At 39.6% G+C, this 12,747-nt stretch overlaps 1 protein-coding gene and 1 pseudogene across 6 annotated transcripts in view; both read left to right on the top strand.

The window, feature by feature from the left end:
* The window catches only part of NFAT (nuclear factor of activated T cells 3), a 114,268-nt gene that overhangs the window by 6,481 nt on the left and 95,040 nt on the right, over positions 1 to 12,747 (top strand). The window lies entirely within an intron of this gene.
* LOC149503065 (uncharacterized) lies at positions 9,349 to 12,643 on the top strand (annotated as a pseudogene).

Below are 12,747 nucleotides of genomic sequence, written 5' to 3'. Positions count from 1 at the left end.
TTCGGAACTTGTGTATATATGCAAGCTTATCTTGCAAATGTTGTTAGCGAGGTTCAGGCATTTGTTAAATATAATGTTTTATGATGGCCACAACGCGTCTGTACCGTTGACGGTTGGCCGGGGGTTTTGCGGTCAACTAAGATAAGTTTACCGTGTCTTATTATGAAAAAGCATTCCGACGCTGTCTTTATATGCTTATATGGATTTTTATATGGATTCAATATTATCTTGAAAGCACTAATAATACCCGTTGGACCGTAGTCCAACCGGTATCACAAGTTTGGATGAAGTATATGAAGATGCGGGCTGCGTGAACGAACACCGCACTCGCATAAGTCCGGATTGGACGTATGCATAAATTTTAAAGTACCACTTTATTAAGAAAGAATAGTTCCCTCAGCTTACGAACCCTGCAAGGAACAACAGCGATGTTGAGGATGAACGCGATGTGACCACGGACTGAATTTATATGAAGTCGAAAAGTCAATCATTCTGAATTCCAGAATAATTCCCAGTGATTCCAGTGCCTTAGGGTGTCGACTAGCTGAAAGGGTGATCGAGTAGTGTTTGTACGTTTCATCATCATCATCTCAGCCTATTCACTGTCTACTGCTGAACATAGACCTCTCCAATTGATGCGACCGGTCAAGCTTGTAAGTTTCAAGCGGGCAGAAATTCCCTTCGAGCTCTCCTTTCAAAAGAGCCACAACCACTTTTTTCTCAGGATTAAGTTACCGGCTGTGGTCTAGTCCCCGCTGTTTGTCTTTACCGAAATAGTAGAGAGACATGGTACCACAGCCCCTTACCGGTCTCCGCGACACATTTGCAAAAGCACACAAGTTCAATGCTTTCGAAATCACTGAGCACGTCTAGTTGAAATAATATACATATGTACAGGTACTATATAAGCAGACGAAGAGTTTGTAGCTGGCATAATCGTTATCTTAACTGTGCAGAACTTCAGGTGGCCGGCCTTGGTGAGAGTAATAATAATACATAATCAATTCGATAAACATTATTTACTTTTAGTATTAGTTTTATTTATTTTACATATTTACCTTTATATGAAGTATAATAAATAAATACATGCTGTTGGTAACCAGTTACTATCAAGCGGATGGATGGTAAGCTTCCTTTAGAAAGACAATAACTTTCAATGTTTAGAAACATTTGAAGTTCGCTTGGCGAATTTCAATAATTACATTACTTTGGATAGCCGTGGTGTAGAAAAACATATAGTTCAGGAAAAAATATGAACAGGGGCCCAATTTTAGCACATCGCCACGTGACGCACCAGATGTTTTCCAAACATAACACCGTCGTCAATTTAACGGACTGCCTCAAATCGGAGCGCTAATAATCTTCAGAATTAAATACACTATTAACTGGATTTAAAAAAAGTAAATTAATGAAAAAAGAGGATAGTAATTATCTCTACGAAAAGTACATTATTTCTTTCGTATACAAAGCAAGACTGTGATGTTAGGTATTATTTCATCAAAGTTTATCAATATTTCGACCTCGGTTATTTTTAAACACAGTAATATTGATACGCTAGAATTAAGTGTTGATTTAAAGCTTAAAATAGCGCGAATAAAAAGAAAGGTACTTAAATGTAATCTTTTAATTGTGACTGGATTTGAGAATCTTTTCTACGATTTACGAAAACTTAAGAGCTATCTAATGCACTGTAGAATCTTAATATGTAGGTATATGAAAAATTTACGTATTTTCAGAAATTTTATTTATATACTTTTGTTTTAATTATAGATTTATTTTATTTACCATTCTATGAAGACAAACCCACAGCTACTCAACTGATGGAAGATAATCATGACGACGCCAGAGCCACAGGCTTTTAAAATATATATGTAATTGTGTGGGTAAGTGAAGGTGAGCTTGCGTGACTGGTTCGCGACGAAAATAGGTAGTATACCTACTCTTGATATCTTACAATACGCCCGTCGGTAATCGCAGTATGCAGATATAATACTCGTAGGAAACTACTGCCCACGGAAAGGATGGAGCTTTGCTATTCTACGCATCCGCACCATCAGGCTAAGTTGGGAAAGTTGTTAAGGAAGTCTTTTTTAATGCCTGACATAGTATAAGGGCGTACGGCCCCGTGATGCGGGGTGGTTATATAGGCTCATGGACATCAGCAATAGGGGCACCGCTGAGGCGCTGCCTACCAGTTAAGACTTTCTTCAAACCTTGTTTAAAGAAGGACATTAATTTCAGAGCTACATTGTACGTGGAGAAAAAAGGGTCTCTGAAAACGGCTTGTGGATGAGCGCATTAGAAATAATTCCTCAGATTGTGACACCACAAGTGGGATTTTAGTAGTATTATAAAAAAAAAGACATCTTTTCCAGGATCGATCCACGACATATTGGCTTGGCTACGCCCCGCATCTCGTATATTAGACCTCGGAAGCCACTTACTTATTTGCTACTGACACACCTATTCGGTCGCTGACCTCGTTTGTAGGAAATTCCATATCAAAATAGGTTTCTTTATTAGTCGTTGTTTGCTTAAATGGGAATAATGACGCGCTGATGTTGCAACTTGCAGCGTGAAAACTCCAGAGGAAATCCAGTTCATAGGGAACAACAATGTAACGATCTTCGACTGAGCGGGTCTTATTGTTCGGTATTTTTATTCCTACGTATTCTAGTAACCTCAATGGCTTATGCTAGATTCGCGAGTAGGTGAGTTCACGGGACTTTAACCTATCGATTTTTATCCGCAAAGTCAACCTTTTTTTTTCCTACCTATGCTGATAGCCTTGAGAGGCTATTTCAGTTTCTCCTTGACGTGTAAGTGAGCTCATGGGGCTCAAACCGGAGTGTTGCTAACACTAGCCCTAGCAAGAGCAGTGCTTCGCAGAATCTACCACTGGGTCGTAAACGCGACCCATTGAGAAGGTCCAGCGAGAAACTCATTGCTTCTCTCAAGTGGCAGTTCAACATACCGATAATCCTAATTTGTGTAAGGAAAGTAAATGTTGTTAGCGCGATTCAGGTTTTTGCTGGGGTTCTTTCATACTATAGCTACTGCTACATCCGAGATGTTAATCGCAACATGATGTTACTATGCGCAGTTCGCATTGTGTTCAGTTTCTTCGAATGATATTTGATCGAGGGGCGAGTCTCCAAATGGGGTGAATCGAACTTAGTTCAATTCAACCCGTTGAAGACACAGGTTTGCGCATTCACTGCGAAGAAGGACCCCTTTGTCATGGCGCCGCAATTCCAAGGAGTATCCCTGCAACCTTCCGAGAGTATCGGGATACTTGGGGTCGACATTTCGAGCGATGTCCAGTTTCGGAGTCATTTGGAAGGCAAAGCCAAGTTGGCGTCCAAAATGCTGGGAGTCCTCAACAGAGCGAAGCGGTACTTCACGCCTGGACAAAGACTTTTGCTTTATAAAGCACAAGTCCGGCCTCGCGTGGAGTACTGCTCCCATCTCTGGGCCGGGGCTCCCAAATACCAGCTTCTTCCATTTGACTCCATACAGAGGAGGGCCGTTCGGATTGTCGATAATCCCATTCTCTCGGATCGTTTGGAGCCTCTGGGTCTGCGGAGGGACTTCGGTTCCCTCTGTATTTTGTACCGTATGTCCATGGGGAGTGCTCTGAGGAATTGTTCGAGATGATACCAGCATCTCGTTTTTACCATCGCACCGCCCGCCACCGGAGTAGAGTTCATCCATACTACCTGGAGCCACTGCGGTCATCCACAGTGCGTTTCCAGAGATCTTTTTGCCACGTACCATCCGGCTATGGAATGAGCTCCCCTCCACGGTGTTTCCCGAGCGCTATGACATGTCCTTCTTCAAACGAGGCTTATGGAGAGTATTAAGCGGTAGGCAGCGGCTTGGCTCTGCCCCTGGCATTGCTGAAGTCCATGGGCGACGGTAACCACTCACCATCAGGTGGGCCGTATGCCCGTCTGCCTACAAAGGCAATAAAAAAAAAAAAAAAAAAAAAATGATATTTGATCATTGTCCAATGACAAAGTCATGACGAAATGATCTATTCGAATGTTACATTATACATCGTAAATCCGTATAAAAATCACTCGCGATTCGATTTCAAATGCCTTTGAAATAAATACATAATTGCGAACTAATCACGCATGGTCATCCGATCTCAAATTAGAATTGCCCGTGTTATGAATACCAGGGAGAAACATACATATTTGTATACGTTTATATAGTTTAAATATATACATATATAGATAATAAGCACCCAGATGAAGAGCAAACAAACACCTATTCATCAATGGAATGTTTGCCCGATATGTGGGAATCGAACCCACGCAATACTCAGGGCCACAATTTTGTCTATTTAGCATTAAACAACCTGAAAAATGAAAATTAATTGATTTAGGTGAAGCGCTACGAACATTATTAGAACGAAATATAGACAAAAAGTGCTGACGGCTTTCGTCCTTGCTAGTTTTTAAGAGCTCAAGTTTTCACGCGTGACCTAATACTTTACTCAGGAAGTCGTGAACGCCAATTACGTATGGTTGAGGTAAAAAGTGATTTTGGAGTAAAGGCAAACTTGAAAAAATACAACTTACGTGCTTCCCGAGTGCTCTGACATAACCTTCTTCAAACGAGATTTGAGAGAAGTCCTCAGCAGTAGGCCTCTGACATTACCTTTGCCAATGTGCGACGGACAACGTTAGGTTAGGTTAGGTTAACAGTGACCCCGGACGGAGATCGGACGTCGGGTGTAAGAGTGCAGGGGAGTCGTTTAGTGGGTGGGGCCCTAAAATTCCTTGGGCCGCGGTCTGCTCCCAACACCTTGCAGATCGTCGAGTCCCAGATACCCCCGCGCGCCTCCTAGGCGCGGGGACCTCGTAGGAGGTTCGGCCCCCGGACCGGAAAAAAAAGGTTAGGTTAACGGTAGTGTAACGGTAGGCAGCGGCTTAGCTCTGCTCCTGGCATTGCTGAAGTCCATGGGCGACGGTAAACACTTACCATCAGGTATGCTCGTCTGCCTACAAGGGCAATAAAAAATTAATAAAAAATACTTTAGACCACGCACTCTTCACGGCTTTTATAATTCAGTAAAATACAATATACTCAACGAATGTATTGCAATGTGTAGATGCGTATGCATGCGAGATATCGACCGCACAAAACATGCAACAATGTATTAATACTGCATAATATTTACACAGTTCAATAAATATTAATTGCGCAACAAAGTTAAGAGCAAGCATGCAAAAACATTTATGAATAGTAAAGATGATTACGTATTTTCGAAAAAACCACGAAATGATAAACAGGAATATTATAAAGCGAATTTGCACTTAGGAAATCGCAATTTCAACTGCACAGGAACCTTCATAATACGTAGCCTAAGCTCAAACGAGCTAGTTGAGAGACTGTGGGTTGCATTCTTCACATCTTCCTTAGAATAGAATCAATCTCTGATAATGACACCAAAATAAATATTTGCTGTAATGCTGTTTTTTTTTAATAATTACAGGGAATACGAAATACGTTTTTTTTATTTTTTTTAACTAACAAAACTTTCCTATCCTCTCTATCGCAACCATTGGCCATACATTATCACCAAACTGCTGGAGCCAGCCAACCGTAAACTATCTACAAATTACTTTTAAACGAATAAAAACATGGTACGATATAATCGAGACCTTCTCCGAATTAAAGAACTTTGCACCGATGCAAGCCAGCCAACACAAACAACAGTTTAATTATAAAACGCGATAGACGTAATCTTACGAAATAAATTATTATAATAATAATAATAATAATATATTATATATAATAATTTTTGGGTTTATTTTCAATCAATATTATGTTACAATGACATCAAAGGACCGCCACTTTCGAGTTCCAGAAACGATTCTCGGTCAAGCTTTCCGTTCCGGACGGAAACTTCGAGAAGCAAACAAATAATATAGGTACGCCGCGTTCGTTGATATGCTTATTCTAGACATTCAAAAATATAAGACCTTATCGTGGCCTTACTGTTTGATCTCTGTTGTAACAACTTCACAGACCGTCAGACGACGTCTTGATGATAACAGGATCCGAAGCGTTAGATAAGTAGAGTATTTTAAAATGAAAATAATCAACGCGTGATTACCTAAAGCATAAAGTATTTTAATTCTTTTACTTAATCATGTTTATTATGAGTAACACACAATTTTGGCATTACTTTTATAACGGGCTTTAAAGCTCTGATAACTCATTATGAATAAGACATACTCGATCCTGTGGACCGAATGGTAAACAGTCGAGGTCGTCCTAAACACGTTATTACGGATCCTCCCGATCCATTAATGGTGCTTTTAGGTACCTCAAGCACCGGTCACCATCCTCGTCGAACCGGTCGCTTGCGACGAAAGGGCTCGACGAGTAAATTAAACCCATAGACACAGCCCACTGAGTTCTCGCCCGATCTTCTCAGTGGTCGCTTTTCCAATCCGGTGGTAGATTCTGCGAAGCACTGCTCTTGCTAGGGCCAGTGTTAGCAACACTCCGGTTTGAGCCGGAGCTCACCTACACGTCAAGGAGAAGCTGAAATAACCTCTCAAGGCTATCAGCATAGGTAAGAAAAAACAATAAAAATTTTAACATTATTATTTAACTATTTTATTGTAAATAGAAATACCCAATTTTTTTATTATAAACAAGCATTAAATTTAATCATTCATCCAACTGGTCGGAATTTCGGGACCCGCGTTTATAAATGTCGAGTTTTTTTTTTCTATTGCTATTGGTGGGCAAGCTCACAGCCCACCTGGTGTTAAGTGGTTACTGGCGCCGTAGACATCTACAACGTAAATGCGCCACCCACCTTGAGATATAAGTTCTAAGGTCTCAAGTAGTTACAACGGTGGCGCTACCCTTCAAACCGAAACGCATTACTGCTTCACGGCAGAAATAGGCAGGGTGGTGGTACCTACCCGCGCGGACTCACAAAAGGTCCTACCACCAGTAAAAAACCTTTTTTTACTGAAACAAATTTTACGGTAACAATTGCAGTGCCTCGCTTCCGAAAGGAGGCGTCATTTAATTCCGCCGTCAGACACAACAGCCGACTAAAATCGAATAGTCATTGTTTTACTAAAATGTATTATAGCTTGACACGAACGCAAAAACGGTTGGCTGTAAGTCGAGCGACCCGATATCAGGATGTTATCGACGTGGCGCTATCAGCCGGGTCAAGAGAGCGGGTGCACGCGTTATGTTTACGAGAGGCTGATGAACGCGACGGCCGTATGACTGAGGAACCTGCACTATTACTCAGCCCTGGTGATTTTGGTCATTGACATGGATTCGAGTTCGGTAACATACTTTTGTTTATTCAAACATTTGAACCGCAAATGCAATCAGACACCGTTTTAGCTGATTTGATTTAAGTGAACATGTCTCACATTAGTTGCTTTACTTTCAGAGAGGTACGTTTTTAACATTTAGAATTTTTAACACAAAAATTTTTATACTACACGGGTTTGTAAGATCTAGTAAGAGAACTTGGTGGTAGTCGGTACCAAGTGGTCCATGCCACGCATGATCGAACACAGTGGAAAACGTCACATGTGGTCGCGATCCTCAGCAGCGAGGAACGATATAGAAGATAGAAGAGACACGGGTTCGTGAATGACGATTGTTCAATAGAATCGGATGTCAGATGATGGGTGAACCTCTTGTAATAAAAATCAATACAGAAAAATACAAAGTGGAAATTTCTGTATATATTAATTTACGATAAACACCACTTAATGCTCTCGTCCAAGAAAATCTGAATAAAATAACTATTGTCAAATCGATGTAGAGGATAAGTGCGACATAAAATGTATTAATTGACTCGCTAGCATCATTTTAAAATTGATTTCGCGGCCTAGCCGATCTCATATTATTATGTAATAATCCTACCAGTAGTTATCTATATAATAATACGTGAAGCAAAAACTTTGTATCCCTTTTTACGAAAATTGCGCGGCCGGAGGAGTATGAAATTTTCCACACTTATAGAGAATATAGAGAAGAAGTGCACAAGACTAATATATTTTTTTTAATAATGCATAAAAGATACATTAAATCAATAAAGAAAACATTACACTCACTACATACCATGTATTTGATACACACACGCATGCATACTATTTATTGTCAAACTTTTGTTCTTGACGTCTGTTGTCAAATTGAGAATAGATTAAATATTATTTGTCTTTGTTAATATTTTTTATATTGTAGTCTTGGCGAAATTTGTTATTATAGAAGTATAAAATACAATCTTAATAGTGTACAAACTTACAATTTCAATTAATTATAGTCGAAATTTCGACTACTGCGGGACCTCTAGTGTATATAAATATCAGATTTCTGAAAAGGTTCCGATGAAGTTTTTTGGAAACCTTCAGAAAGCCCTAGCAGGTGATATTGTGAAGTTTGGCAGCGATCGGATCAAAGAACGGTCAGCAAAGCGGGTCGGCTTCGACTAGTTCTAATGTAACTAACAAAAAGTATTAATGCACTATAAATTAATTGGATACTAGCTGACCCGGCAGAATTCGTAGTGTCTCAATCGATAAATAAAGACAAAAAAAAGGAATCCGTCCAAGGGGGGACACATCAAATGTTAATTCCGATCATTTTCATATTTATCTACCCTTTAAACCTTCTCTGGACTTCCGCAAATAATTCAAGACCCTAATTAGCTAAATCGGTCCAGCCGTTCTCGAGTTTTAACGAGACTAACGAACAGCGATTCATTTTTTATGTATAGATTTCAAACTACTATTTGAAAATTGTTTTTGCTAATAGATAAAAGACTCTTCAAAAGTTACCAAACAAAAAAGAAAAAGAAAATCCATTCACAAACAGAGGGAAAAATGAAACTTAACTATTTTGTCTTTGCTTATGTATACGTTGTAACAGTTGTTCGTTGTTTATAGTTTATTCAACATTGTTATTTTAAGGGAAATGTGTCACAGTTTATTTGAAATTGAAACCTCCGAACAAAATGAAAACCACAACGATAACAAGTTTTGCTATCTAATATGAAACATGAAAGAACGCATATATCAATAATGTATAATAATCAAAAAGAACGTATGTGCTTAAAAAAAAACGAAGATTATGTAAATATGAAATTGTGGTACACACGGTATCTCTTTTGCTCCACTGGAGAATTTAATTTTTTTCAGCTTATTAAGCATCCAAAGTGAAACGAAATGACTCGCTTCAAAACGAAATTACCCTCACTTCGTAAATATTATATGAATGTAAGATGTGAGATTTAATTAAGTGCTTGCTCTTTTATAAAATCGATTTGAGGTTCAAAGAAGCGACGTCATGGGGGAGGTAATTAAACCGTGCAGGGAAGCCACAGATAAGATAGTCAATTTAGGTCCGACTCATGAATGGAGTGTCGTTGACCGAAGAAATGGGTCGATAAGTAATTACGTTGGAATGTTTTGTTTTTTCGCATAAAACATTCGCCCGAAATATACACGATAAGAACTTGTCAGTGCATGTAGAAATATTTATTAAATGTGCGAGAATTTCGTAATCGGTGTTACGTTTCCATGATTTGATGTTTGTTTTTACTAGCGATCCATAACGCGTTTTTTTACATCCTGTGTGCTTAGTGCGAGTTTTTTAACTTCTCGATCACGTAAAAGTTAACTCAAATTTGTATGGAGTTAGAACAACTCCATTACGTTTTCCGCCAGGGCCGCTGTTTCAACTCCCTACAAATTTGAGTTAACTTTTACACGATCGAGTAGTTAAAAAACTCGCACTAAGCACACTACAGTATAGGTTAATTCCCGAAAGTGATGACTTGTGTCGTAGTTCTGGTGCCCCATAGTTTCTAGTTTTTAGTAATTTAAAAGAAAGCACAGCACTGCCAATGATCATATACCGACCCAGAGAAAGTCCAAAACGCCCATGTTGTACAATCTTCAAGGACATAGCAAAGGGCACCAGATAAATACGAGAAAAAAAAATTCCCCGAAAAACTTTTCCTTTTCCAGCACCTTTTGCGCAGAGAACTTTATATAAGTTAAACAGGTAATAAGAGTGTAATGCTTAGTGTGCAGATACTTTCTTAAATTTAAATTCAGTGAGTGTTGAAATTTAATTTTTTCCAAAAATCACTTACATGACTGAAGCAAGAAATGAGTAGTTACTAGCCTGCCCTAATACTGATCTGCCACGGTCCCGACTTCTCAGCGATTGTGGGATGAGCCGCTCTGTGAATTAATACGTAAAAATCTTGACTCATGTAGAGATTCAACAGAGCGTGCTCGCCTCCTCGCAGTTGCAGAATTGGAATCGGGGCTATGGTTGCAGGCCCATCCATCACTTCACACCGGCACTCTAATGTCCGACAATAGCTTTCGTTTAGCAACCTGTCTTCGCCTGGGGGCACCTTGCTGTGTTCAGCATCACTGCCAGTGTGGCAACATTGTCGACCGCTTTGGTTACCACGGGCTGTCATGCGTGAAAAACGCTGGCAGAATATCCCGCTACGCCAGCATAAATGACATCATCCGTCGGGCCCTTGTCAGCGCCGGCGTGCCAGCCATTCTAGAACCGAATGGTTTGGTGCGAGGCGATGGTAAGAGACCAGACGGTATGTCGATTATTCCCTGGAAGATGGGTCGACCGCTCGTTTGGGATGCGACTTGTGTAGATACCATGGCACCGACACATCTTCCTAGGACTAATTCTAACACTGGCAGCGCTGCTTCAACGGCTGGAGGCCTCTAACGGCGGAAATATGAAAATCTCTCTAAAGATTTCATTTTTGTTCCGTTTGGGGTAGAAACTTTGGGCCCCTGGGGCCCATCTGCTAAAAGCTTTTTTAAGGACCTTAAAAAAAAACTATTGGAGGCCTCAGGAGACCAGAAGGCCGGTACGTATTTTGCACAAAGAATTAGCATAGCTATCCAGCGTGGAAATGCTGCCAGCCTCCTGGGAACACTGCCAACTGGCGGTGAGCTAACGCAGATTTTTTATTTATAAGTAGCTTTACCTATTTATTTATTTATTTTATTAAGAACTTAAGTTTGAAGTTGACTTGGTAAGACTATTCGTATCAAGCGATGACATCGGGCCGATGTTCAGTTCTCGCATTTCGGTAACAATTTTGCGATACAAATACGTATATAACTAGTTGGGCTATTACTTGGGCTTCAGTAACCACTTAATACCAGATGGGCTATGAGTTCGCCCACTCATCTGTGTTATAATTGTATCTGTATCTGAGGAATTATTCGAGATGATTCCCTCATTTCCTTTTTATCATCATACCTCCCGCCATCAGAGCAGAGTTCATCCATATTATCTGGAACCGCTGCCTTCATCGAAAAGGCGTTTCCAAAGACCTTTTCTGCCACGTACCATCCGGCTTTGGAATGAACTCCCCTCCACGGACGGATTTCCTCCCGAGGTGTCCTTCAAACGAGGCTTGCGGAAAGTACTTGTGTCTAATGGTAGGCAGCGGCTTGTCACTGCCCCTGGCATTGCTGACGTCCATGAACCACTTACAATCAGGTGGGTCGTATGCTCGTCTGCCTACGCGTCTGACGTAATACACAAATTAAATAATTAAATACAGGATTATGATATTAATTATGAAAGGTTCTGTTCTTGGAAATTAGGTAACCGCAGCTCGTAACATTTCTTTTTTCCTTAAACATTAAAATGAGTTTTTGTTGTAGTTGAAATATATGATACAATGCTACAATTTATTGTTTCAACAACACCGGGTAATGTACGAAACAAATTAACATGTAAATACCGATTGTTATGACGAGATTACTTCAGCCTCCCGAAGCAAACAGCTACTTCAAATGTTTCGGTGCTAAAATACTTCGCTGAATCGTTATGTAGTGCCAATAACAAAATTTTAGTTAAATAGTGCGATCTGTACGTTATCACGGATGTGCTAACAAGCATCTTGTACCTTATCTTTGAAACGGTCCAGTTTCTTGATTTTATCACGTTCGTATACAGTCTCGTATTGATTTTGGGATATCCATTATAAAAAGGTACGTGATGTTTTTAAAATATTACGTTTCATTTATCTATTTTTCTGTTCACAATTAGCATTCAACATTGACGACCACCTATTAGTTTGATAATTCAATTATATGCGTAAATTTTAAGCTGGTAATTAATATTTAAATTGAATGCTGTCTGTATGGTACACGATTTTAACTAATTGACGATCAGTTTTAGTTTTATTTGTGAAGATTGGTATTGCTGTTAATGTTAATAATTTAATTAAATTTACAATTTCCGAATAGGAATAACTTATCAGGCAACCTTTTTGCTATTGGACTGATAGAATGTTGTTTTTGCTAATCTATTCTGGTGCACCTAATGATAAGAGCGATAGAAGTCACCCCATATTGATACAACTACACCATGCTACTAATGCTAATGGGGTGGCCATTTGAGTAATATACTAAGATCTTGAAAGAACATAACACGTCACATGGTAGTATCGACTCACATTAATATAGGAGCTCTGTGCAAGTAAAAAGGAAAGAGCCAACATCATTCGTAATAAGTTGAAGTTGATGCCCAGACTATAAATCCATGCTAAAATAGTTTTGATTGACAAGATTTTCATAGTATCGAAGTGCCTGGACCCAAACCATGGCAGGCTTCTTTCTCAATTTGAGGCATTCGTCATTGATCATAATACGTAACTATTGTTTGCAACATTAAAATGATGGC

Source organism: Bombyx mandarina, chromosome 04 (genome assembly GCF_030267445.1).
Source record: "Bombyx mandarina strain Sakado chromosome 04, ASM3026744v2".
Classification (NCBI taxonomy): domain Eukaryota; kingdom Metazoa; phylum Arthropoda; class Insecta; order Lepidoptera; family Bombycidae; genus Bombyx; species Bombyx mandarina.
This window is presented reverse-complemented; position numbering and strand designations above follow the sequence as displayed.